Source organism: Ovis aries, chromosome 21, assembly GCF_016772045.2.
Source record: "Ovis aries strain OAR_USU_Benz2616 breed Rambouillet chromosome 21, ARS-UI_Ramb_v3.0, whole genome shotgun sequence".
Taxonomy (NCBI): Eukaryota; Metazoa; Chordata; class Mammalia; order Artiodactyla; family Bovidae; genus Ovis; species Ovis aries.
The window spans coordinates 32,576,323-32,600,676 of record NC_056074.1 but is presented as its reverse complement, the minus strand read 5'-3'; the positions used below and the strand labels follow the sequence as shown (position 1 = coordinate 32,600,676).

The following is a 24,354-nucleotide window of genomic DNA, read 5'->3' as shown; positions in this document are numbered from 1 at the left end:
TACAAATGAACTCATTTGCCTTCATAACAACACCATGAGGTAGATGCTATAATTATCCCCATTTTACAGATGATCAAATTGGAATTTTCTTTAAAGCAGGGGTCCCCAACCTCTAAGATCTAATGCCTGATGATTTGAGGTAGAGCTGATAGAATAATTACAGAAATAAAGTGCACAATAAATGCAATCATCTGGAAACTTTACCACCACCCCCGCCCCCCCCCCCCCCCACCGGTGCAAAAAGGCTGGGGATGCCTGCTTTAAGGAACACGCACTCCCTATTGGAAGAAAAAAAAATACATCCTAAAGATGCAAGTAATGATTTTATAGCAGAGGAAAAAGAATCAGATTCATAAAGGAAAATTATTTTACCAGGTTCTCATAGTTATTTTACACCAGAGTCAGGACCAGCCCCCTTAGCCCAAAGCTAGACTTCCCTAAGTCTTCCGCTGATGAAATTCTACTTGTTTCTTATATTGTAGACGAAACTTGATCGGCAGAGGGAAATCTGAGAGGTCTGTGACATCCTCTGCATAAAGGTGTGCTTTGTCACCTGGGTCACGGCTTCTCTGGTCTTTCTAACCAACCTCGATACTGGGAAGATAGCAGAAAGATTGTATCATCTGATCACAAAATTGTTATGAAGGACTGGCTGTTAAATTTTGTCTTCCATGAAGGGTGTTTCTTACAAACCCAGAGAGATGTATAAATACAGGTAGAACATCTCTAAAGGAGAGGCTGAAAGATGATCTGGACCCCCTCCCTTAATGGGAGTCATTTTGAAAACAAAAATCTCCCTGCTGAAATCAGTCTCTGGATTAGGCTTTGAAATCACATTTCTATTTCTACAGAGACTGATGGTTGAAAATTAAAAGTCACAGAGAAACTCGCGCTCCTTCTGTTACCTTTCAGTCCTAAGGTTTTCTTCTCTTTGTTCACTGAGAAGACTGGGTTTGAAAGCCTGATAGAGTGAGTCAGAGAAAGTGGGACGGGGAGACATCCAAGCCTGGGATCTGCCAGGTCTGATAAAGCAGGAAAGACTAGGAAGAGGATAGAAATAGCAGCCTCCGAACTGAAGAAAGCAAAGAATCAGCCAGCGGAGCCAGGCGACCACGCATCTCAGGATAAAGCTCCCAGCTCCATGTGCTGCCTGTGTGTTTCACAGCGAATAAGAGTCCAGAGCCCACAGGTAACCTTACCCTCCCCAGGCAGGAGCAGGTGCCAGCAAGGTCATGAGACATCTCCAACTCACCCCCCCCACCTGTGTGAAGACCTACATCTCCACCCCATACACTTCTTGTCTCATCACCTGTGCTGTTTCCTCCTGACCCAAAACCTCTTGTCCAAACAAACTACCCCAGGCTCTACTTGTGGCCTTCCTGACTTTGCCAGGCTGCTTTCCTTCTGACATATTTTATTTCACCTTTTCTTTGACACCAAACCATGGATTTCACCTCCTGTGTGTTAGCAGCCAGTCTGATATGCAGTCATTCATTTCCTTCATAAAACCCGGGGCTGACCCATCCCCACCCATTCTATGCATTAAACATCCAGCTTGCAGCCTGATTCTTGAATGATGGTGGGAAATTAACCCAGGAAACACACAAGGAAGACTTTGGGGATGAAAATGATCTTCATCTTGAATATGGTGGTGGTTATACAAGTATATGGGCTTCCCCAGGTGGCTCAGTGGTAAGGAATCTGCCTGCCAACACAGGATATGCAGGAGATGCAGTTCGATCCCTGGGTCAGGAAGATCTCCTGGAGGAGGAAATGGCAACCCACCCCAGTATTCTTGCCTAGAAAATCCCATGGACAGAGGAGTCTGGCAGCCTATGGCCCATGGGGTCACAAAGAGCAGGACACGACTGAACAACTGAGCCCAATCAGTCAATACAGAAAAACAACAATACACAAGTATTTACAATTATCACAATTCAGTGGGTGGTGCACTTGAAATGTGTGTAAACTATACCTCAACAAAGGTTAACTTTACCGGCAAAAACTTCCCATCCTGGACAAAGAAGGGCTCAGATCACTGATGTTCTCACATATTCGCCAAGTCTAATCTGGAAACAAAAGTAGGCTGGGCTACAGAGAAGATGCTGAAATTAAAAATGTAGTTTCCAGGAATAAATTTTTAACACGAGAGTCTTAGAGTACCTATGACAGTCAGGCACCATGCTAGGACCTGGGTCTAGGGATAAAACTCTGATGTAAGTTTGTGGTGTAACAGGGAAGCCAGAAAAGCAGCAAGTTCCAGTTCAGTGGATAAGTGCTGAGAGCGGGAACTAGGGAGGTGAGCAAACCCAAGTGAAGCAAAAAGGACTTTCTGAAGGAAGCCATGTGTATGGGACTAGGGATCAGGAGGAAACCTCCAGCATCACTAGCCAAAGTAGCAACCAGAAAGCATCGGAGGTGCGTGTGTATATGTGTGCGTGTGTGTGTGTGCACGCATGCATGCACAGACATATTCAGTGTCTCGAACTAGACCACAGCTCTGAAGACCCCTGACCCTTCACCGCGCAGAAGCCTAGGTACCACATTTGGGTTGGAAGCTGATTGAGGGGCTGGGAAATTATCAGCTACTATGATGCTGGGCACAGGTTCACGGTCATTCTGTTCAGGGGCAAAACAAAGCAGCTGGGTCAGCTGTGGTCCCTTTTTCTCTAGGAGTTCGGTTTAATCTTATTTTGTTTGTTATTTCTGACTCTGTTGGTTACCGTCCAAAGAATTGTCTTCCTTGGTCAGAGACGGAATGCTTTATTGCAAATATAAAGAGTAATTTCTCTTTTGTTGAAACTTCAGAAATGGCTTTCTAATGGCCAGCCTTTATCCAGTTCCTCTAAGACAGTTTGTGCATCTCTGATGACGCTTGTCCTGAGGCTCTCTTCTCTTCTCTTCTCTTTCCCTTCTTTCGGCTTTTCTCCCATGACTTCAGTTCCCATCTATAAATTCAGAGTGCCTGATTTTGCATCTCGGCAAAGATCTGTCTTTCTTAGTTCCATTTGACCCAGTTGCTTACTGGGTCATAATAATCTTCTTAGCTCCACGATGACCCACTTGTTCACTAGGCCATAATAATAGCAAACGCTTCTGTAGCGCTCACTCTGTGCCAGGCGTCATTCCAAGCACTTTAATGACTAACTCATTCAATCTCTGTAGCAACACTTTAAGGAAGGTGCCGTCATTGCTGAGCATCCTCTTGGGAGTGCCATCCACAAGCCTCAAACTCAGCTTGTCCACAATGATGTCACAAGCACTCTGCTAAAACCTCACCCTTATCCAGTTCACGTTTCAATGAATGACATCATCTTCCCACTGGCTGCTCAACCATGAAACCTGGAAATCTCCCTAGACTTTTTCCATATGCAGTCTATATTCAGTCACCAGCTTTGCTCTGCTACCCAGGTCACAGCTAACGTCAGACACAACTTAGCAAATGAACAAACTCTCTGAGCCCCAGTTTCATGGTGAGAATGAAAGAAATTAAAACATGGAAAGCATTTAGAGTGGTGCTTGGAGTATAGCAATGAAGTATTTCTTCATCTGTGCCAGTTTCACTAATGGGAACAAGGCAAATGGTGACAGCAGGCCTGGGGTGGCATCCTTTTTTTGTCACTAGCCATCTATGTGATTTGGTCAGGTTGACCGATTCCCTGGTCCAGCTTCTTCATCTAACAGGATAATTTGATGCACCCATAGGGTCCTTGTGAGGAGTAAACTAGAAACTAGGTGGAAAGCCCCAAACACAGCGTCTGGCATATGATAGACATGCAATAAACGTATTTCTCTGCTCCCCTGAACACGGCTGTTTTCTGCACCACCCTCCTGCCCCCACCATTTCCATGTCTAAGAGGTAAATAATTAGTTTCCAGAAAAGCTTCTGGAATGGGAAGGAGTGAGGGAACAAGTCAGCAGATTTGTGAGCTTTGCCATGAACTACAGTGTCCAGAACCCTGGGCAAGGATCGTGCCTCTGACATTCCCATCTCTTTCGTGTTTCATCCTCTCTCTCTCTCTCTCTCTCTCTCTCTCTTTTTTTTTTTTTCCCAAAGAGCTGAGTATCTGGTTAGCGTGTAAATCACGACCTGTAGTTTAACCATGTACCAATGTCCGATACTCACATTTCTGATAAAGTGTAAGCTCCAGCTCTCCCTCCCACTTCATGGAAAGTGCACTCTGAGTGCCCCTTCCTTTCCTAAGTTAACGGTGTGTCAGCGTGGAGGAAGAAGGGCCCAGAGGGACCCAGAGCAGTCCTCTTTCCACCAGCTAGAAGGCCAGGCATGCCATGGGTCAGCTGCGTCTTGTGTGGGCCCAGTACAAAATGAAGATGCAGGACTCTTGTTCAAAAGTCAGTAAGCATTTCAGGTTGGCAGTAGCAGAGCATGAAACCAAACTCAGGGCCCTTCTCAGCTGGGGCCCTGTGGAACTGCATGGGGCATTATCCATGTGGCAGCCCCGTGAGGATGACCCAATTCTTTTCCATGGGCTCCCGTTGGCCTCCCTTAAATGTGCAGAAATTTCCCCAAACCTTTTCCCTTAGCCCTGGCTTCATCTTTTTTATCCTCTGCTCAGCTCAGACCTCAGAAGCAAAGCCCCAACGTCAGGTCGTCAGTCTCTGCACCTACTCTGTGGCCTCGATTTCTCAGACTCTGCTTCTCCAGCGACCTTCACTCCTTCTCTATATAAAGAAAGGATGGGAATGACAAAGATGGGTTGATTTTTGAAAGTCATCATTTAGTGAGTGCTTCTTAGTTCCACACAAAGGGCTTTTGGTGTAATTTTCTGTTTAATCTTTAAGACTATCTCATTAGTGGTTACTGCTTTAACTCCGTCCTAAGGATTAACTCATAGATTTAGGAAGATCAAATATTCTGTCCAAGGTCAGGCAGTAAGAAAGCTGGAGCTGGGAACAGAACCCAGAATCTCTGATTCCAGAACAAGGGAGGAGCTTTCAGAGTCTGGAGAGATTTGTGATAAAATGGAATCAACAACAACAACAAAAAGAGAGAGAGAAACAAGCTATATTTGTGACAGGAAGATTGAAGACTATTAAGATGTCATTTTTTCCCAAGTGACTTTATAGTTTTAAGGCTATGCTAAGCAAAATGCTAATACTTTTGTTGGAATAGCTATCAGGGGAGAATAGAGTTTACTTTTAGCTTTAGCCATGAAAACCCCCAAAGAGAAACCAACTGGAGAATGAGAGGAACAGCCTAAGTCATTCCACAAACTACAGTGATAGAAACGGTGGGGGTCTGGCATAGGAACCAATAGACGGGTCTGTGTACAGAATCAATTGCCTAGAAATACTTTTATGAAATATAAGATTTGTGGGCATGAATATGACAATTTCAGAAATAAGTTAGGAAAGATACGGGTGTTCAATAAGCGATGTAGATTTTTCTAATAGTGAAAAATCTACACTGAGCCCAATTGCAAAATAAATGACAGATTACAGAGAAGAAAGTAAAGCACAAAGTCGTTAAAACTAGAAGTAAACGCAAGTAAGTTTACAGGTCTGTCTGTGTCCAAAAACGTGGCATAATAAAGGCAGAAAAATTGATGAATTTGGCAACATTAAATCCTTCTTTATGTCAAACATCATGTAACTTAACAACAATCAATGGAAGTAATTTTTTAACAATACAAAAAAATGGTAAATATTTTTAATACATAAATAACTCCAAAAACATGAATATTTCAGTAGCAAAATAAGAAAAGGCTTTGAAGAGATAGTTAAAAAGATGTTAATGAGTAAGAAACAACAAAAACTTCAACTCACTTTGCATCAAAGAAATTCAAATTCATGTGAGATTGAGATGTGCCCTTTTTTTTTTTTGCCTTCTAAATTGCCAAAGGTAAGAAAAATAAATGCTAACTTCACTGTAGCAGTGGGTATTCTCAAACACTATGGTTGGAAAATTAAGCTGAAAAGCTGTTTGACTGCATGAGACAAAGACATTAAAACACCTACGTCATTTTACCTGGTGTTCCCATTTATGGGATTATATCCTAGGGTGGTTAAAGTGTAACTAATAAATGATTCTTATAAAAAGCTATTTGTTGCGATGTTCTATAAAGCAACAAAATAGTGGAAAGGACCTGAACACCCAGCCTCAGGAGAATGGCTATGTCAGTGAATATGATGCGAATTATGAAAGTCACAAGTTTCATTCATTCATCAAAAATTCTAGTGAGGACTTTCCATGTGTTTGAAATGATTCTAAACCATGGGAATACACCAGTAAACCAAACAATAAAAACCCTTGTCCTTGGGGAGCTTACATTTTCTTGGGGAGAAAAGAGATTAAAAAAATAATATAAAGCAAAAACTGGAAGATGTAAGGGCTAAGAGGAAAAACTATAGCAGGGTAGGAGATGGGGAGAGACAAAGCGTGAGATGGCGGGTTGCATTTCCCAAGTGGAGCATCACAGTTGATCTCACTGGGAAGGGGTTATTTGAACAGACATAGGACAGTAATGATGCAGAAAGTGTATCGGGCATTTGTAGGGAGAAGACACGTTCCCCTGAGGGAAAAGAGGCTACAAAGGCCCTGAGATGGGAGTTTGTCCGCTATATTCAAGAAGATTAAGGAAGACAACATGACCAGAACAGAGTGAGCAGGGGCCGGGGTAAGGCAGAAGGTGCTAGAATTAGGGGGTAAGGCAGGGGAGGAGGGCCAGAGATGAATGACTTTAGAGCAGAGGCTGTTTGTTTTAATGAAGTTACAACTGTGTTAGTTTCATGTGTACAGAATCATGATTTACTCTTTTTGCAGATAAGACTCCATTGTAGGTTATTGCAAGATAACGTGTATCATTCCCTGTGCTCTACAGTGTATCATTGCTGATTATCTATCTTCTATCTAGTGGTGTGTATCTGCTAATCCCCTACCCCTAATTCATCCCTCCCACCTTCCCTCTCCCATTTGGTAACCATGAGTTTGTTTTCTGCAACAGAGTGGACGGGCCTGGAGATAGGATGCTCAGAGAGATGAATCAGAGAAAGACAAGTACTGTATGATCTTGCTTATACATGAAACCTAAAAAATATGACTAATGAAAGTATGTGCAAGACAGAGTGGAGTTTTATACGCCTCGGGAGAGCTTCTGCTTTCACTGGGCTGTGCTTAGTCACTCAGTGGTGTCCGACGCTTTGCAACCCCGTGGACTGCAGCCCAGCAGGCTCCTCTGTCCATGGGGATTCTCCAGGCAAGAATGCTAGAGTGGGTTGCCATGCCCTCTTCCCGGGGATCTTCCCAACCCAGGGATTGAACCCAGGTCTCCCACGTTGCTGGTGGATCCTTTATCATCTGAGCCACTAAAGAAGCTTTCAGTGTAGGTGAAAGGAACTCTGTCAGTATCTTCAGAGCAGAGGAGTGGTATGGAATGACCTGTGATCTCAAAGGGTCAATCTGGCTGCTCTGGTGTGTTTCAACTCCAGGTGGTAAGAGTGAGAATACATGTTGGGACACTATTTCCAAGAATCCAAGAAACAGATGATGGAAAAGTAATGAAAATAGTAAGATATCTGTGGTCAGTTTGAAGGCAAAAGCCAACAGGGTTCCCTAAAGGACTGGTTGACAGCTGTAGTTGAGAGACAGGAGTTAAGGTGAACTTGGCTCCAGCGTCTGGAAGGACAGCACTTCCACTAACACAGATGGGGAAATCTTGGTCAGGCAAGACCAGCCATCCCTGTTCCACGTGTTCACTTTGAGACTTCTGATAGTCATTCAAGCAGAGATGTGGAGAGGACAGTTAGCTGCGTGGTTATGCAGTTTATAGCAGAAGACTTGAGGGATGGATGCATTTGGGAGTCATCAGCATGTAGTGACATTTAAGTCATAAACCTGGATGAGATCATGGGAGTATAGAGGGAAAAAAGCAGGTGAGCAAAGTGTGATCCCCAGGTGCTGCAGGGAAGGGGAAGGGGGCCGGGGAAGCAGGGGATAGTAAAAAAGGCTGAGAGGGAGCGGTCCTTGTGATACAAGAACAGCACGCCCCAAAAGGACAGCGTGGAACCCATGAGGCTGAGGGGAAAGGGTGTGCTGGAAGCAGCTTGAAATCCACGTGTGATGAGGAATGATCCCTGGATGGGGCAATGAATCAGCAATGTGGAGACCACTAATGACCTGGACGAGCACAGTGCAGAGGTCGAGAACGTGCAGCTGGAGACAGAAAGCCTGAACTACCCTACCCACTGGCGCAAGGACGCTGGCTCCTCAAGCCGACCCTCCACTCTCTCTACCATGCCATCAACGCCTTCTCCTGAATCACCCCCATCAGCATACACAAGTTCCACAATTTCTCAGTCTGTTTATTTATTTATTTTTTTAAACTACTTAATAGCATCAGAAAATGCTCAGAATCCCCAATTGAAGGACATGAATGGCACAAAATAAAATACCAGTGTGGGGCCACCAGCCGCCCAAACATGGGCTCAGTCTCTTTTCCCTGAGTTACTAATCCAGTGGTTCTCAAAGGGGCTCAAATCCGAGTCTCTTAAGCCTCCTGCATTGGGAGGTGGGTTCTTTACCACTAGAGTCACCTGAGAAGCTATATATATATATATATTTATATTTATATATATGTATATATGTGTATATATATGTATATATGTTATAAATAGATAGAGGCCATCATTCATATATCTGTGTGTCAAATCACAAAGGTCAATGCTTACCCTTAATTGATAGAATAGTAGATGGCTTTCTTCTTTTCCTTCTTCCACCTCTTCTCCCTTCTCTTTCTCCTTCTCCTTCTTTTTCCAAATTTTCTGCAGTGGACATATTTCACTTATAAAAATGGATGACAACTGAAAAGAAACAAAGGAAGAAAGAAAGAATCATGAATGAGTCAGTGAAGGAAGGGAGAGGAGGAGGGAGGGGGGCCCAGGGAGCCTCCCTGGCCCCTCTGTGGAATGCGGGGCTGCGGGTGATCTGGCTGCAGGCTGCAGGCGTGGCGGGGCGGGGCGGAGGGCCAGGCCTGCCCGGGGTGGAACTTTGTGGAGGCTGAAGCTGTTTGTGGTGGCCGGTCCGCCCCTAGCACTCCATATCAGCCCTCCACCGCTGCCCAGCGCCTTTCTGGAGCAGCAGGAGCCTAGGGAGGCAGCCTGCCTTTGTGTGGGAAACCAAGGAGGTGGGGCTACCCACTGGGTCTGTAATTATAAACAAGGGGAAATTTTTTGGTGCAACAAAATGCAAAATAGTTGAGAACATGTTCTAAATATAAACTACACAATGCCAAACATGCACCTGAAGGAGAGAGAGGGAAGATAGCAATCCGCTGTGCATGAAAGGGTATTGTTGCCCCTTAACTGTGATAAAGTTCCGTCTCCAACCATGGGCTGTGTTGTCTCCTCCTGTCTCCCTGGTTCAGCCTGGTCTGTCTCAGCATAGCCTCAGCGATTAAGCAAGTCCAAATGTTAAATGCCTCATTAACACCTCTTGCCACCAGGAGCAATTGTGTCTCCAGTGATTTTTCTCACCTTCTGAAGTCCAGTTCATTCTCTTCTATTTGTAAAGAACTAGCCTTTCCTATCAAGGACTTCCTTGGTGGTCCAGTGGTTAGGATTTTGCCTTCCAATGCATGGGGTGCAGGTTCCATACCTGGTTGAGGAACTAAGATCCCACATGCCATGCAGCCAAAAAAAAAAAAAAAAAAAAAGAAGAAACAGGAGCAATATTTTAATAAATCCATTAAAGGTTTTTTAAAAAATATTTTTATTTATGCATGTTTTCCTTTTCTCTTAATCCGTAAGAAGGTATGCGTTATACTCAGGTTGGCAACCAAATACACTTCTCTCTGTGTTTCCAGAGGAACCCACTCCACTCATTTTGGGCTTCCCAGGTGGTTCTTGTAGTACAGAATATGCCTGTCAATATGCCTGCATCTTCTTGCAGAAGATGCAAGAGATAGAGGTTCGATCCCCGGGTTAGGAAGATCCCTTAGAGGAGGAAATGGCAACCCACTCCAGTATTCTTGCCTGGGAAGTTCCATGAACAGAGGATCCTGGCTGGCTAACATTCCATGGAGTTGCAGAGTCGAACATGACCGAGTGTCTGAGCACATAGCAAAGAGACGTCACTCATTTTCAAACTAATCTAAATGTGCTTTGTCACAGATGAAGCAAGTGCTACCGTGAGCAGCAGCGCTTATGGAAGGCGTACATCTTATTTTCAGAGCTGTCCTCCTGGAGCCCACTCTGGCCCACCATCAGCCCGTGACGTCTGAGAATATTAGATATCATTTGCAGATGGCCCTCTGTAGAGACATGGCCAGGCTTTGCTCTCTCCCACGGCAAGAAAAGAGGGATTGTAGGTTGAGTGATACTATTTCACAAAAGTTATGCTCATTGACATTTATTGAAATGGACTCCTTAGTCTTGCAAGCTGAAGCAGTCTTAGAACCACACTGGCTTAATAGACGCTTTTTTAACGATAATATAAAGAAGCAAAAGCTGTTTATACATGGAATTGTGCCAGGTGTTTCAGGAAGATTCACAACAAACAGTAGCTTCTAGAAGCTTATGATGCAAGACAAAGGAAGGGATGGTTATTAGATACATTGTTATTAGGTGGGGAGCAGCACCCTCCCCCCAGTAAGGTGGCTTAACAGAGATAGAATTCTACGGCCTCTCACCTGACGGTCAGAACTAAGGTGCACAAGGGTTCTGGCATCACCAGTTCCCGGTTAGTAAAGAGGAAGGAAAAAATGCAAGATAAGCCGTGTACACCTTTATTGCTTCTATGCCGGGGGCTCAAACCCAACCCATGACGACACCTGCAGGAAGCCTGGGGACTGTGGTCTTTAGGTGCAAGGCTGATGCCTGGCTGAAACTGGAGAAGGGGAGAAGCAGCTCCTGTTTCTGAAATAAGGAAGCAAACACAGTTTCCTGGAGGCTGTGTTAGCTCTGGAGCTGCCATACTAAATTAGCACAAGCTCGGCCACTTCAAGCAGCAGAAGTGTGTTCTCCCACAGCTCTGGGGACCAAGGCCCAAAGCAAGGTGCCAGCAGATTTGGTTCCTTCTGGAGGTTGTGAGGAGGACCCTACTCCAATCTCCCTCCTTCCTCCTGGAGCAATCCCTGCTGATCCTTGTCTTGCAGACACGGACTCCAGCATCCGCCTGCATGTTCTCTCTGTGTCTCAGTATCCAGGTCCCCTTCTCCTTCCTCTAAAAAGAGACCAGTTGTTGACTTTAAAAACAGTCACAATATATAAGTTGGGAGTTATGTTTTATTTTCTGGGTATTTTTAGGACTTCGAGCCTAGGAGGCAGCATCTCAAGTTAACACTGAGAGAACTGTTCCGAGGAGGTGAGGAGAGGAGCCAGGTTATACAGAGGTTTTGCAACAAAGGGCAGGTAGTCTGAATATCAAAAGATGATTATTAATTAAACCAGGTATCTCAAGTTAGGGAATTTAGCACTTTTCTCTTTACAGAAAGATGTGAGAGTCTGGGCTGACTGAAATCATTTCTTGCTCTGCTATCTGGGGCCAGGATCCTGTGTTTTCACATCCTGAGTTTTCTCAGGGTTCCGGGTGCGGAGTGGCTGCAGTATGATGGCTGTTAGATGGCAGGTATTCTTTCCTTCCTGAGTTCCCCCGGGGTATACCAGCTCACCATCCGTGGCTGCAGTCGATAGTGAGTGTGACGTCCTTTGTTTACTGATATGGCAAGAAATATTCCACTTATCACACGTGCTCAGTTGCTAAGTTATGTCTGACTCTTTGCGACTCCATGAACTGTAGCCTGCTGGGCTCCTCTGTCCATGGGCTTTCCCAGGCAAGAATACTGGAGTAGGGTGCCATTTCATCCTCCAGGGGATCTTCCTGACCCAGGGATGGAACTCTTGTCTCCTGCATTGATGAGTGGGTTCTTTACTACTGAGCCCCTGGGAAGCCCACGCTCACAAATACGCCCCCCTCTGTTTTGGATTTCCTTCCCAGTCAGGTCACCACAATGCATTAAGCAGAGTCCCCTGTGCTATATAGTATGTTCTCTGTTTTATAGTGTAGCTTAGTTATAGTTTTACAGTATCGAATAGCTCTCTGTTTATAGCAAAATTATCTTTTTACGTAGTATCAGTAGTGTATATGTACCAAGCCAATCTTCTAGGTCCTCCCACCCATCCCATTTCCCCCTCGGTATCCATATATTTGTTTTCTACGTCTGTGTCTCTATTTCTGCTTGGCACACAGGATCAGCTATAACATTTTTCTAGATTTCACATGCATGCATTAAAAAAAAAAAAACAGTTACCAGGGGTTAGGATTTGAAAATATCTTTTTGGGGAAAGTCCAATTTAACTCACCTCAGAGCCTGTTAGAAGTATCCTGCAGATTATGTCAGCTGTAAATACAGTTCTTTTTAAAGAATAGGGTTACATCAGAGAAAGGAGCAACACAAAGAAGGAGACTGGCATGGAATTCCTGTTGCTATGCACAGCAAAATTGAGCCACGGAAACTCTGGGTGCAGGGAACCCAGCAGCAGTTTCCAAAGGCAAGCTGAGATTGAAGAAGAGTGATAGAATAGGTGGAAAGGTTTTTTTGTCGTTTGCTTCGTTTCAGCATTTTAGACTTCGCCAATCTTTGTTTGCTGTTTTCGTGTATATTTCACAGCCTTATGAGACAAAATTGATACACAATACGGAATGCATATTTCAATGTGCAGTGTGGTAAGTTTTGACATGTCTGCACAAAGGCATTGAGGTCCAGTTGTCACAGTCAAGGTGGTGAGCAGATCCGTCATGTCAAAAGCCCCCTTGTTGAATTCTGTTATTCCTTCCTCTTGCCATCCCCTCTTCATTCAGGCAACCTCTCATCTCCTTTCTGTCACCGTAAATTGCTTTGCACTTTCTAGAGTTTTGTATATCTGAAATCCCACATTGTGCATCCACTTTTGTCTGACTTCTTTTACTCAGCGCAATTATTTTGAAGTTCACCCATATGGTTGCATTTATTAACAGTTCATTCTTTTAAACTATGGAAGGGTATTTCATTGTATAAATAAACCACAACTTCTTTTTCCATTCATAGGTTGATGAATATCTGGGTTGTTTCTAGTTTTTCTGTATTAGAAATAAAACTGCTAGGAACATTCATAAGAAAGCCTTTGTATGGTCACATGGTTTTGTTTCTCTTGAGTGAATGCATAGGAGTGGAATTGCTGATTCATGTCATTAAATGCATGCTTAGCTTTTTATGAAGTTGCTAAAGTTTTCCAAAACGGTCGCATCAATTTATCTTCCCACCAGCGGTTTAAGAGAAGTTTTAATTCCTCCATATTCTTGCCAACATTTGGAATTTTAATTATAGCCATTCTAACAAGGGTGTAATGGTATCTCATTATGGTTTTAATTTGAATTTCCTTAATGACTAATAATGTTCAGAATCTTAGTCTGTGCTTATTTGCTAATTGTATGTGTTTGTTAGCAAAGTATCTGTTCAAATCTTTTGAAAGCTTTTATTGGATTGTTTTATTTCTTCTTATTGAATTTGAAAGTTTACTGTATATTCTGAATATAAGTTCTTTATCAGGTATATAATTCAAATATTTTCCCTGATCTGTAGCATATCTTTTTGTTTTTCTAACATTGCCATTATAAGAGAAGAAATTTTATATTTTGCTGAAGTCCAGTGTATTTTTATATTTTAATTTATAGGTTGTGCTCTTGGTGTCCCATATGAAAAATCATTGCCTAGCCCAAAGTCACAAAGGTTTCCTCTTATGCTTTTTTCAAGAAAGTTTCACATTTGGGTCTTTGATCCATTTTGAGTTAATTTTTGTATATGATGCAAAGCATGAACTGAAACTTTTAAAAAATTGATTGATATCTAGTGTGCCTATATCATTTATAGAAAAAATTCTATATTTTAATACCATGAATTGCCTTAACACTTAAAAAATTTAGTTCTTACAACTGTGGGTCAATTTTTGGACTCTATTTTGTTTCACTGACTTATTTTTCGATCTTCATGACACATTGTTTTGTTTACAGTAGCTTTGCAGGAAGTCTTCAAGTTGGGTAGAAGCTTCTCTTTTTTTTTCCCAAATTGTTTTGGTTATTGTGTATGTTTTGCGTTTCCAGGTTGGTTTTAAAATCAGATTGTCAATTTAAAGTAGAAAAAACTACTAGTATCTGGATTGAAATTATATTAAATCTGTGGATTAATTTTGAGAGGAATGTCATTTTCATAACAATGAATCATGTGACTGACTAGCTCAGCATATATTTCTATTAATCTAGGTCTTCTTTAATTTCCTTCAGCTATGTTTTGTAGTCTTCAAAGTACAGATCTTTGACACTCTTCGATAGATTTAGCTCTAAGTATTTAAATTTGCAATGCTATTGTAAATGGAATTTTTTAAATTCAAATTTCAGACTATTCTTTGATTTTGCATAGAATATTTTATCTGGCAACTTTGCTGCACTTATTAGTTGTAACTTTTTTATATATTTCATCAGATATTCTATAGTGGCAATCATGTCACCTGCAAATAACAGTTTTACTTATATCTTTCCAATCTGAACGCTTTTGTTTTCCCTTATCTTAGTGCATTGGCTAGAACCTCCGGTACAATGTTTAGTAGAAATCGTGTAGACAGAGTTTCTTTTCCTGTTTCTTATTTTTTTTGGGGGAAGCATTCAGTCTTTTAATTTTAGATACGCTGGAAGCTATTAGTTTTTTCACAGATGCATTTTATCAGATTGAGAAATGTCTCATCTTAATTTGCTGAGAGTTGTTTTTTGTTTTTCCTCAATCAAGAATGATGTTAGACTTTGTCAAAGGTCTTCTTCTCTACCTTTTGAGATAATATCTACTTTTCTAACTTTAGTTTGTTAATATTGTGAATCCCATTGTTTTGATTTTTTTCTTACTATTAAACCAACCTTGTTTTCCTAGAGTAAAAATACATGGTCCTGATGTATCTTTTTTCATATGTTGCTGGATTCAACTTGATTAATTTAATTTTGCTTAGCATTTTTGCATATATGTTCATGAAAGATGTTGGTCTATAGTTTTATTTATTTATTTTTGTACCATCTCTTTACAGTTTTGGTGTCAAGTTAATACTGAGCTCATAGAATTTAAAATGTGAATGATTTCTTCCTCTTCAACTTTCTGAGTTTATTTATAATTGATATTGTTTCTTCATGAATTCATCTGGGCTTGCTTATTTCTTTGCGGGAGGATTTTTATCTACAAATTCAATTCCCTTGGAATCTCACACTGAACTTTGTTAGGTAAAATCAGCATGATGTTTAGTGTTGAGACCAGCCACTGAGGTGAGATGCTCGAGTCAAGAGTCACAGGTTTTCCGGTCTGACTTGTAGGAACAGACGGTATTCCTGGCCCTGCTTGTGGGCTGGGCAATGTTCCCTCTAACCCTCTAGAGGGTTATTTCCCTAGATTTTGGCGATTTCATTGCACATACAAACTGACTACCTGCTGAATACTCAAGGGGACCCCAACAGATTTCTGAAGTCCTCTCTCCATGCAGGTCTCCCCTGCCTGTTAGTCTATCCTGAGAACTCTGCTTGCTGTTATCTCCCTGGTTCCCCAGTTGCTCAATTCTGAGTCTGCTGGGCTCTGCCTGGTCCCCCCTCCCAGCGCACGCTGGAGAGCTCTCTCCAGGCAGCAAGCTGAGACAAGGATAGGGCACACCTCATCTGTTTTCCATCACTCAAAGTCCACTCTTTCCCTGCCTGATGTCTAGTGTCTTGGGAACCACTGTTTCATATACTCTGTCTCTCTTGTTGCTGTTGTTGTTTAGGTGGAAGGGTAATCTGGGGCCCATCACTTATCCTGGCCAGAGGCAGAAGTCGGCATTCACTTTTGATTCTGGGCAGTCTTGCAATGTCCTCTTGGAGAGGCAGCTGTTGGCGGCACCAGAACCATCATGTCAGAGAAAACTTTCAGGGAGAGGAGTGACAACAGAGCTCCTGATAATCCATAGCAGTAAAAGCTGCAATCAAGTAGACAAAGGTCACACGGGGGGTACTCATCACAGAAGCAAGAGGTCCTGCAGCTCAGGAAGCTTGCCGTAGTGAAGGGGGCAGTGTCTCAGGAGGGCTAGGTCAGAGAAATGACGGGTTCCTGAGTGCCGTAGGAGCCCAATAGCAAGCCGTTCCATGCCTGTGCCTCCAAACTAAACGTGCTCCTGGCTTGCTAAGTGTGGAGGCATTTCTGGAGGCCAGGAGGGCCCTGCTTATATTCCACATCCTGTTGTGTTCCATCAATGCTAATGGGGTCTGAGCAGCCGAAGCACCACAGGTTACATCCCTCGGGAAATTTTCTCTCTGAGATCTAAGTGGAAACGTAACAGCAGCTTCAACTTTGGGACACACTCATACGGAGGCAGGTTGCAAATAATGGGAAATTACTTTGTTCTGAGTGGGCCCACATGGTGGACTTTCTTTATTTACAAGGTGCCATTCTCACACTGATGTCCATTTTCTACTTTCGTATATTTGGCAACCTTGAAAACCTAGGTGGAAGGAAATAGAGACTTATAACCCTGGTGTTTCAGGAGATGCTTTCTTAGAGCAAAGAAGCACCACGATTCCAACAAGGTAATGATCAACCCAGGCTACAGATGATACTGCTTCAATCGATGTTAATTTTAGAAAGGCAACTGAGAAGTTACCGATTATTGTATGACTGCATTGTGCCAGGAGAGTGCTAACAAGCACACATGACAACATAACCTCAAGTCTATGGAGAAGTAAGTGGAGACTTATCTCCAGGCTTCCCTGGTGGTTTGGTGGTAAGGAATCCAACTGCCAGTGCAGGAGACGTGGGTTCGATCCCTGGGTCAGGAAGATTCCCTTGAGAAGGAAATGGCAACCTGCTCCATTATTCTAGCCTGGGAGATCACTTGAACAGAGGATCCTGGTGGACTACAGTCCATGGGGTGGCAAAGAGTCAGACATAATTTAGCAACTAAAGAACAAAAAGTAAGTGGAGGCTCAGGGAAGCCGTGAGTGAAGTGAGTGAAGTGAAGTCACTCAGTCGTGTCCGACTCTTTGCGACCCCATAGACTGTAGCCTACCAGGCTCCTCTGTCCATGGGATTTTCCAGGCAAGAGTGCTGGAGTGGGGTGCCATTACACCTTGTTAAATGCAGTGGATCTCTCCTCAGACCTCAAGCTCTTTGCTTATGCTGCCTGAAGAACCCTTAGCTTTGGACAGTTCTGTATTGATGTGTTCTGTGAGGCAGTCCTGGAAAACAGAATGCTGTTAGACTTTGGAATCAGATGTGTATACTTTAAAAGGTTTGCTCCACACCCGCCCGCAAAATCATTCATCCATTCAACAGATGTATTGGGACAGTAATGAATGGGGTGGGGGAGATTAGTCAGATTCTTAGTTTGGTAAGTTTGGCGGCCTAATGATGGTGGCAATGTTGCGAGTCAAACCTCACTTTATCTATCACCCAGGCTTGAACTCTTTGCACCTCTCCCTGCATTCCCAGCACAGTTTAGTACTATGTTGATTCCTGCTAGGCTAAAGAGCTCTTTTGACTCTGGAGGCAGTGTATTATGGTAGTTGAAAGTGTGGACCGTGAAATAGGCTGCCTAAATTTAGGTCTCATCTCTGATACTTACTCTCTCTAAGATCACGTGTAAATACCTTACTTTGCCTCAATCATATTGTTGATAAAATGGGAATAATCATGAGTCCCTGCTTTAAAGGGTTTTGTGAGAATTAGATAAGTAGAGCATGCAGATAGTGTTTGGTCCATTCCAAGTACTTAAAGGATAATTATTGTCAGTTTTTCTTCAGGGTTTGTACATAGAACACTTTCATTTTAGAGTTAATGAAAATTGTTTTCCTTTCCTAGGGAAAAAAATTAATGCACATTAAATTAATGATTTTAGAACTAGGAAGAAAAATGGAAAATAACTTTTAAAGTACATAATGTTGTTACCCTTTCAAAAACCCTCCAGCCCAATTAGGATAAGTGACCCTGAGGAGCTAGAATAACCCAGCTAATAGCAATATAATTACCACTGGCACCCAGGAGATGACAGAGTTTCTCTTTTCTTTAAACTATGATGGTCCTCTGCCTCTGTTAAATTTCGTCTTCGCACAGTGACTTTGGGGGCTAAGGACAATGAGAGATTCCTGGTGCCTCTAGTTACTGGCTGGATGACCTTGGACACGTTACCTAAACCTTCTGAGCTTCGATTTTCTCATTTATGACATGGAGATAATAGTGCTTCCCTCCTTAGGTCTTCATGATCATAAATTATGATAATATTTGCAGTGCCAGAGGTCTGGATTTGATCTCTGGGTCAAGAAGGTCTCCTGGAGAAAGAAATGGCTACCCACTCCAGTATTCTTGCCTGGACAATCTCATGGACAGAGGAGCCTGGAGGGACACAGTCCATGGGATCGCCAAGAGTCAGACACAATGGAGTTACTGACCAGAAACAATGGCTAAAAGTAGAGTCTAGTGTCTCGTATGCCTGGACCTGAGGGCCCCCTCCCCTCACCAGAGATGTGTGACTGCTTGAAGGTAATGACCTTACCTAGACTTCCTCTTAGACCCTTGATCTGTATAGTAGGATTGCATTATCTCTGTCTTAAAGTTGATGTGAATATTCAAGCAAATAATGCTTGTAAAGGCCAGATGCAATGTCTGGTATATAGTCAGTGCCCAGTAAATAATAACATGTGAATATGGTTGCAGCTCCTCTCATTTTTATTTTTTTCAGTCATCTGATTTCCACCATACCAATACCTCTGTGTGCTTAAAATATTGTCCTATAAAGCTCAGTCTCATCACTGGTTAATGGAGAGGAGGGACCAGATTCCAACTCTCTGACATACTTTATATTATTACGCTCTTAAAATCGCAACATTTCACTAAATTCATTACTACTTCCTAATTTTTCTGACCAGAAGTGAAGTCATCTAAAGTCGCATAATTATTTAATGGCCCATCTGAAACTGGATTCCAGTTCTTCTGATTCTCAGTTTGCTATTCTTTCCACAAAGAAAGAAAGAAAGAAATGCCGAAATCCTCTTTTCAGAGCCTGGCTATTGAAAGTCATGAAGCATTATCTTCTGCCTTTCATATCATCCAGTAGTGTTTTAAGCCTCCTTGCCATGGCAACCACCAAAATACTAAGCCCCTCAAAGCAGAATTGGAAAGGCAACTCCTGCCCAGCTATTGTTCCTGCTGATGGATGGAACAGTGTAGAGCCAAGAATCAGTTACCGCTGGTCATCTTCCACTCAAGTGATGTGGCTCACACAGCTGCTGGGCCAGAATTCAGTGTCCTCTAAGATGTCTTTGCCATGTGGAATGCATCCTATGATAGGTTCATGCTAAACACACAGCAAATAAAGACAGGCATAATCGTGGTAGGTGATCCAAGACCACTTCTACTCTGCCTTCTGTTTTCCCTCCCCTCCTTCTTCCCTCTCTTCGTTCCTTCCATTCTTCCTCTCTTTCTTTGAACGAGAATGATAGCATAGCCTCAAAATCATGTCAAGTCATGGTTTCAGACAAGAAGATAAACTCCAGCTATCATATTCCAAGCCTCTAAGACACCAGACACTGGACATAATGAGAAATGTAATAAAAATATATCCAGATCATTTTTCTTCTTGTTAGTCTCCTTCTTTATCTTATTTCTCCACTTCTGATATCTTCAGTGAAAAGATATGTATATGCAACTTGTGTGTGTGTGTGTGTGTGTGTGTGTGTGTGTGTGTGTTGGGGGAGAGAGAGAGATGTGTGAAGTTGTATCTGAAACAGACAGGTGATGCTTCAAAGATGGTTTGCTACTTGCTGACCCTGAGGTGACTGAAACCAGCAGGGGGCAGGAAGAGGGGAGATGGCGATGACCAGCAGCAAGAAGGCCCAAAGGGCCAATGCAATTGCTTTACAGCAAATTTCAAAATAATTTCTCAGTTTGACATTATGTATCTGGCAGTGCATTTTTAAAGAAGGTCATTTCTAACGAGTCAGCAGAGGGAGGGGCTATACATTTTCGAGCTGGGATTGTATGCTGGCACTGTGATTAGCGCCAAGTGGAACAGTGTGTGTGTGGGGGGGAGGGGTGCAGGTACCAGGCCGTGGCTTTGTTCTCCTGTCCAGATGTTGCGCCAGCTGCAAGGTCACCAGGGAGCTTGTGGACCCCACCTTCTCTACTTGTCTGATACATAGCTGGAGGCTTCTCTCTTCAGCTGCCCATCTGGCTCCTGGCACCAGGAAGTAAAATTATTATTATTTTTCCAAACGAAAGGCTTTGAATCACAGCTGTTAATTACCAAATGATTATTAAAAACACATATTGCCTACCGAGGTTTTGAGAAGACAACTCATGCGTGCTGACTGGCCCCCTCTCAGGGATTCTTCACCTTAAACATTGCACATGTTTCTTCAAAGAGCAAAATGTGATTTTCCTATACATTCAGGCAAATACATGTAAGATGGGTGGTGGAGAGAGTCCAGGGCACTACTTAAAGGAATATGGATGTTTTTCTCCCAGCACAGAATGTTCCAGAATCTCTCACTGCTAATCTTAGTGCATTACTTGACTTGAATTACCTTCTTTCGGGGACCTTTCAAACACCTGCAGTCCCTTTGATGGTGTTGACTAAGGCCTGGGTACAAGTGATGCCTGAGAGAGAGAAAATGAAAGAAAAAACCCTGCAGAAGGGCACTAATAAATTATGGATCTCGGCTGTCATGCTGCTTCGCTGGAACTCAGCTGAGGGACAGATGGAGGCTGCCTGAGCAGGCAGAGCCTGGGGCGGGGACAGCAGCCAGCGAGAGTGGACTCTTTACATGTCAGGGGTGAGGACCGGGAATCGCGGCTGGAGGGGAAGAGGGAGCAGGCTGGGGGTTTTGAGCTGTGAGCTGGAGGGAGTGGAGAGGAGGGGGCTCTGGATGAATAAGGGGCACCACATGGGCTTTCTGTTTTGAATCCCAGGTCCAGGGGACAATGTGGTCAGATCTATAATTAAGAAGCATCACATGCTTTCTAAGTTCTCAGCTTGGTGCTGGACATGGTGGTGAAGAGGGTCATTCATGAAGCTTACACACTAGTTGACCATAAAGACGACAATGAATGGGGTAGCTCGTAAACAGGGAAGACAGGAAAGAAGTGCTAAATTCACACATTTGACAAACAGGTGTTGAATATTCATCACCACATGAGTCAGATACTGTGTCAATGAACAAAACAGGAAAATATAAAGCAAGATCTCTTGTTTCTTAGCTAACATCCTTGCACAGTGAGGCGACCAATGAAAAATTTGAGGAAGTGAAATATATACAATGTTACATGCAGATATATCCAATGGAGAAAAAAATCAGAAAACAGAAATGAGTCGTCTTGATGGGGGCAAGCCTAATTGTAAGTAGTGTGACCAGGGTAGGTGTCAGAAAAGAAAGGACCTGCAGGAGGGGAGGGACCAAGCCATGCAGACCTCAGGGGAGCATGTGACAGGCTCGGAAAGCCGTCCCAGTGAAGGTGTTGAGGCAGGAGCAAGCCTGGCACGTTCTCCAGTCACTGGGTGCTGTGACTAGAGTGGCGGGAGTTGACGGGGCAGTGGGCGCTGGGCACATGAGGTCAGGCAGGCAAAGGGGAAGCAGTGGACGTATAGGACCCTGAAAGCTGTTTCGGAGACTGGGTTTTGCTAACAGTGAGGTGAGAGCCCACTGGATGGTGTTGATCTGAAGAGAGAGAGGGCGGGACTGCCATTCTAAGGAGATGACTCTGGCCCCCGGGGTTGGTTCTAAACTTTGGTGTGTCAGGACCACATGCAGGGCTCGTGAAGATGCGTGTTGCTGAGCCCAAGTCCCAGATGCAGAGGGTCTGGGGTCGGGACTGGGACCTTGCATCACCACCAAGTTCTGAAACGGTGCTGCTGCCTCTGATCTCCAGGGGCACAGGTCAAGGACTCTGGGAGAAACAGCAGAAAGAAACGAAGCGTTGGGAAGAGGTGACTGACCTTAGGCCCTGCCGAACAGGTAGGATTTGGAGAGTGGAAGGCAGAATCAGTCAAGAAAAGAGGAATTACAGGAGCAAACTCAGAGCAGTGTGTTTTGCTTTTCCATTTTATTTTCTGCTAAAAGATGGAGAGCAGTTTATAAAATGTGGAATGGGATTATCTATGTCGAACTCTCTCTGCGACCTTATTTTTTTTTATTGAAGTTTAGTTGATTTACAATATTGTTTTAGTTTTGGTATAGAGCAGACCAATTCAGTTTTACATGTATATTTTTATGTTATTTTTATTATATATTATATATATATTCCATTATAGGCTATTACAAAACACTGAATATTGCTTGCTGTGTTGTACAGTAATTTATCTATTTTATGCATGCTGGTCTATATGTGTTAATTCCATACTCCTAATTTATCCTTCCCCTTCCTACCCTCTTTGGTAACCATGTGTTTGTTTTCTTTGCATATAGATTTATTTATATTATTTTCTAGATCCCACCTATAACTGGTATATAATATTTGTCTTTCTCTGACTTACTTCACTTAGTATGATATTCTCCATGAATGCTGCTGAAAGTGGCAATATTTCATTTTTATGGCTGAGTAATATTCCATTGTGTATATGTATGCATATGGGGCTTCCCAGGTGGCTCAGTAGTAAAGAATCTGCAGGCAGTGGAGGAGATGTGGGTTTAATCCCTGGGTTGGGGAGATCCTCTGGAAAGGAAATGGCAACCCATTTTCCAGTGTTCTTGCCTGGGAAATACCATGGACAGAGAAGCCCAGTGGGGCTATAGTCCATGGGGTCCCCAAGAGTCAGACATAACTTAGCAATTAAACAACAGCAAAAATGTATGCGTATATCCATAACCTTACTGCCCTGAGTTTTTCATCTGCTTGAAGGGGTCATGGTGAAGATTAAATGTGCTAATCCATGTAAAACACCTGGGATGAGCTGGGTGGTCAGTACGTGTTAACTGTTAGACCACGACATAGGAGGAACACTTGGTAGATACTGCTGGGGTCGATGCAGGCACCTGGGTGCTTGAGGTGACACCCTGTCACCCATGAAGATGGGAGATTTAGACAACATCCCAATATCCCCATGGGATATTTATGAAAACAAGTTCATTTACAAAAATTGACATTGTTGTTCACATCTATAAAATGTACCTTTTATTTTTGTGTGTAGTTCTTTTTAACAGGAGGGTATTTGCTTTACAACATCGTGTTGGTTTCTGCCATACATCAACATGAATCAGCCGTAGGCGCGTATGTTCCCTCCCTCCTGAACCTCCCTCCCACCCCATGTCACACCCCTAGGTTGTCATAGGGCACCAGATTTGAGCTCCCTGCATCATATAGCAAACCCCAACTGGCTACCTAGTTTACATGTGGTAACGTATGTTTCAATGCAACTCTCTCAATTTGTCCCAACCTCCCCTCCCCTCACTGTGTCTACAAGTCTGTTCTCTATGTCTGCATCTCCATTCAGTACCATCTTTCCAGATTCCACATGTACGTGCTAATATACGAAATTTGTCTTTCTCTTTGACTCAGTTCTAATAAGGTAGATGAACCAAAAGCCTATTATACAGAGTAAAATGCACCCTTTTTTTAAATATTTTTTTTACTGAAGGATAATTGCTTTACATAATTTTGCTGTTTTCTGTCAAACTTCAACATGAATCACCCATAGGTATACATATATCCCCTCCCATCTCCCACTTCATCCCTAGATCGGTATAGAGCCCTCTAGATCGATACAGAGCCCCTGTTTGAGCTTCCTGAGCTATACAGCAAATTCCCATTGTCTATCTATTTGATAGATATGGCAATGTAAGTTTCCATGTCACTCTTCCCATTCATCTCACTCTCTCCTCCCCTCTCCCCATGTCCATAAGTGTATTTTCTACGTCTGTTTCTCCAATGCTGCCCTGTAAATAAATTCTTCAGTACCATTTTTCTAGATTCCATATATGTTAAAATACGATATTTATCTTCCTAAAATATACCCCTTTGAAGTATACAATTCAGTGGGTTTTATCATATTCATGAAATTGTGCGATCATAGCCAGCCACTGTCTCCAGAACCTGTTTTAATCACTCCCGAAAGAAAACCTGTACCTATTAGCCATCACTCTCCCTCCCCATCCTCCCAGTCCCTGGCAATCAGGGACTACTACTTTATTTCTCTGTGTGCGCTCAGTCATTCAGTTGTGTACAACTCTTTGCAACCCACGCACTATAGCCAGCCAGGCTCCTCTGTCCATGGAATTCCCCAGGCAAGAATATTGGAGTGGGTAGCCATTCCCTTCTCCAGGAAATCATCCTAACCCAGGGATCAAACCCAAGTCTCCTGGGTCTCCTGCAT

At 43.1% G+C, this 24,354-nt stretch overlaps 1 protein-coding gene and 1 long non-coding RNA gene across 5 annotated transcripts in view; both read left to right on the top strand.

The window, feature by feature from the left end:
* The window catches only part of NTM (neurotrimin), a 964,897-nt gene that overhangs the window by 319,377 nt on the left and 621,166 nt on the right, over window positions 1–24,354 (top strand). The window lies entirely within an intron of this gene.
* The window catches only part of LOC121817543 (uncharacterized), a 29,019-nt gene continuing 20,700 nt past the window's right edge, over window positions 16,036–24,354 (top strand). Inside the window, exons 1-2 of the long non-coding RNA XR_009597932.1 lie at window positions 16,036–21,383; window positions 21,915–22,000. This is a non-coding gene — a long non-coding RNA (uncharacterized LOC121817543). The remainder of the gene's footprint in view (window positions 21,384–21,914; window positions 22,001–24,354) is intronic.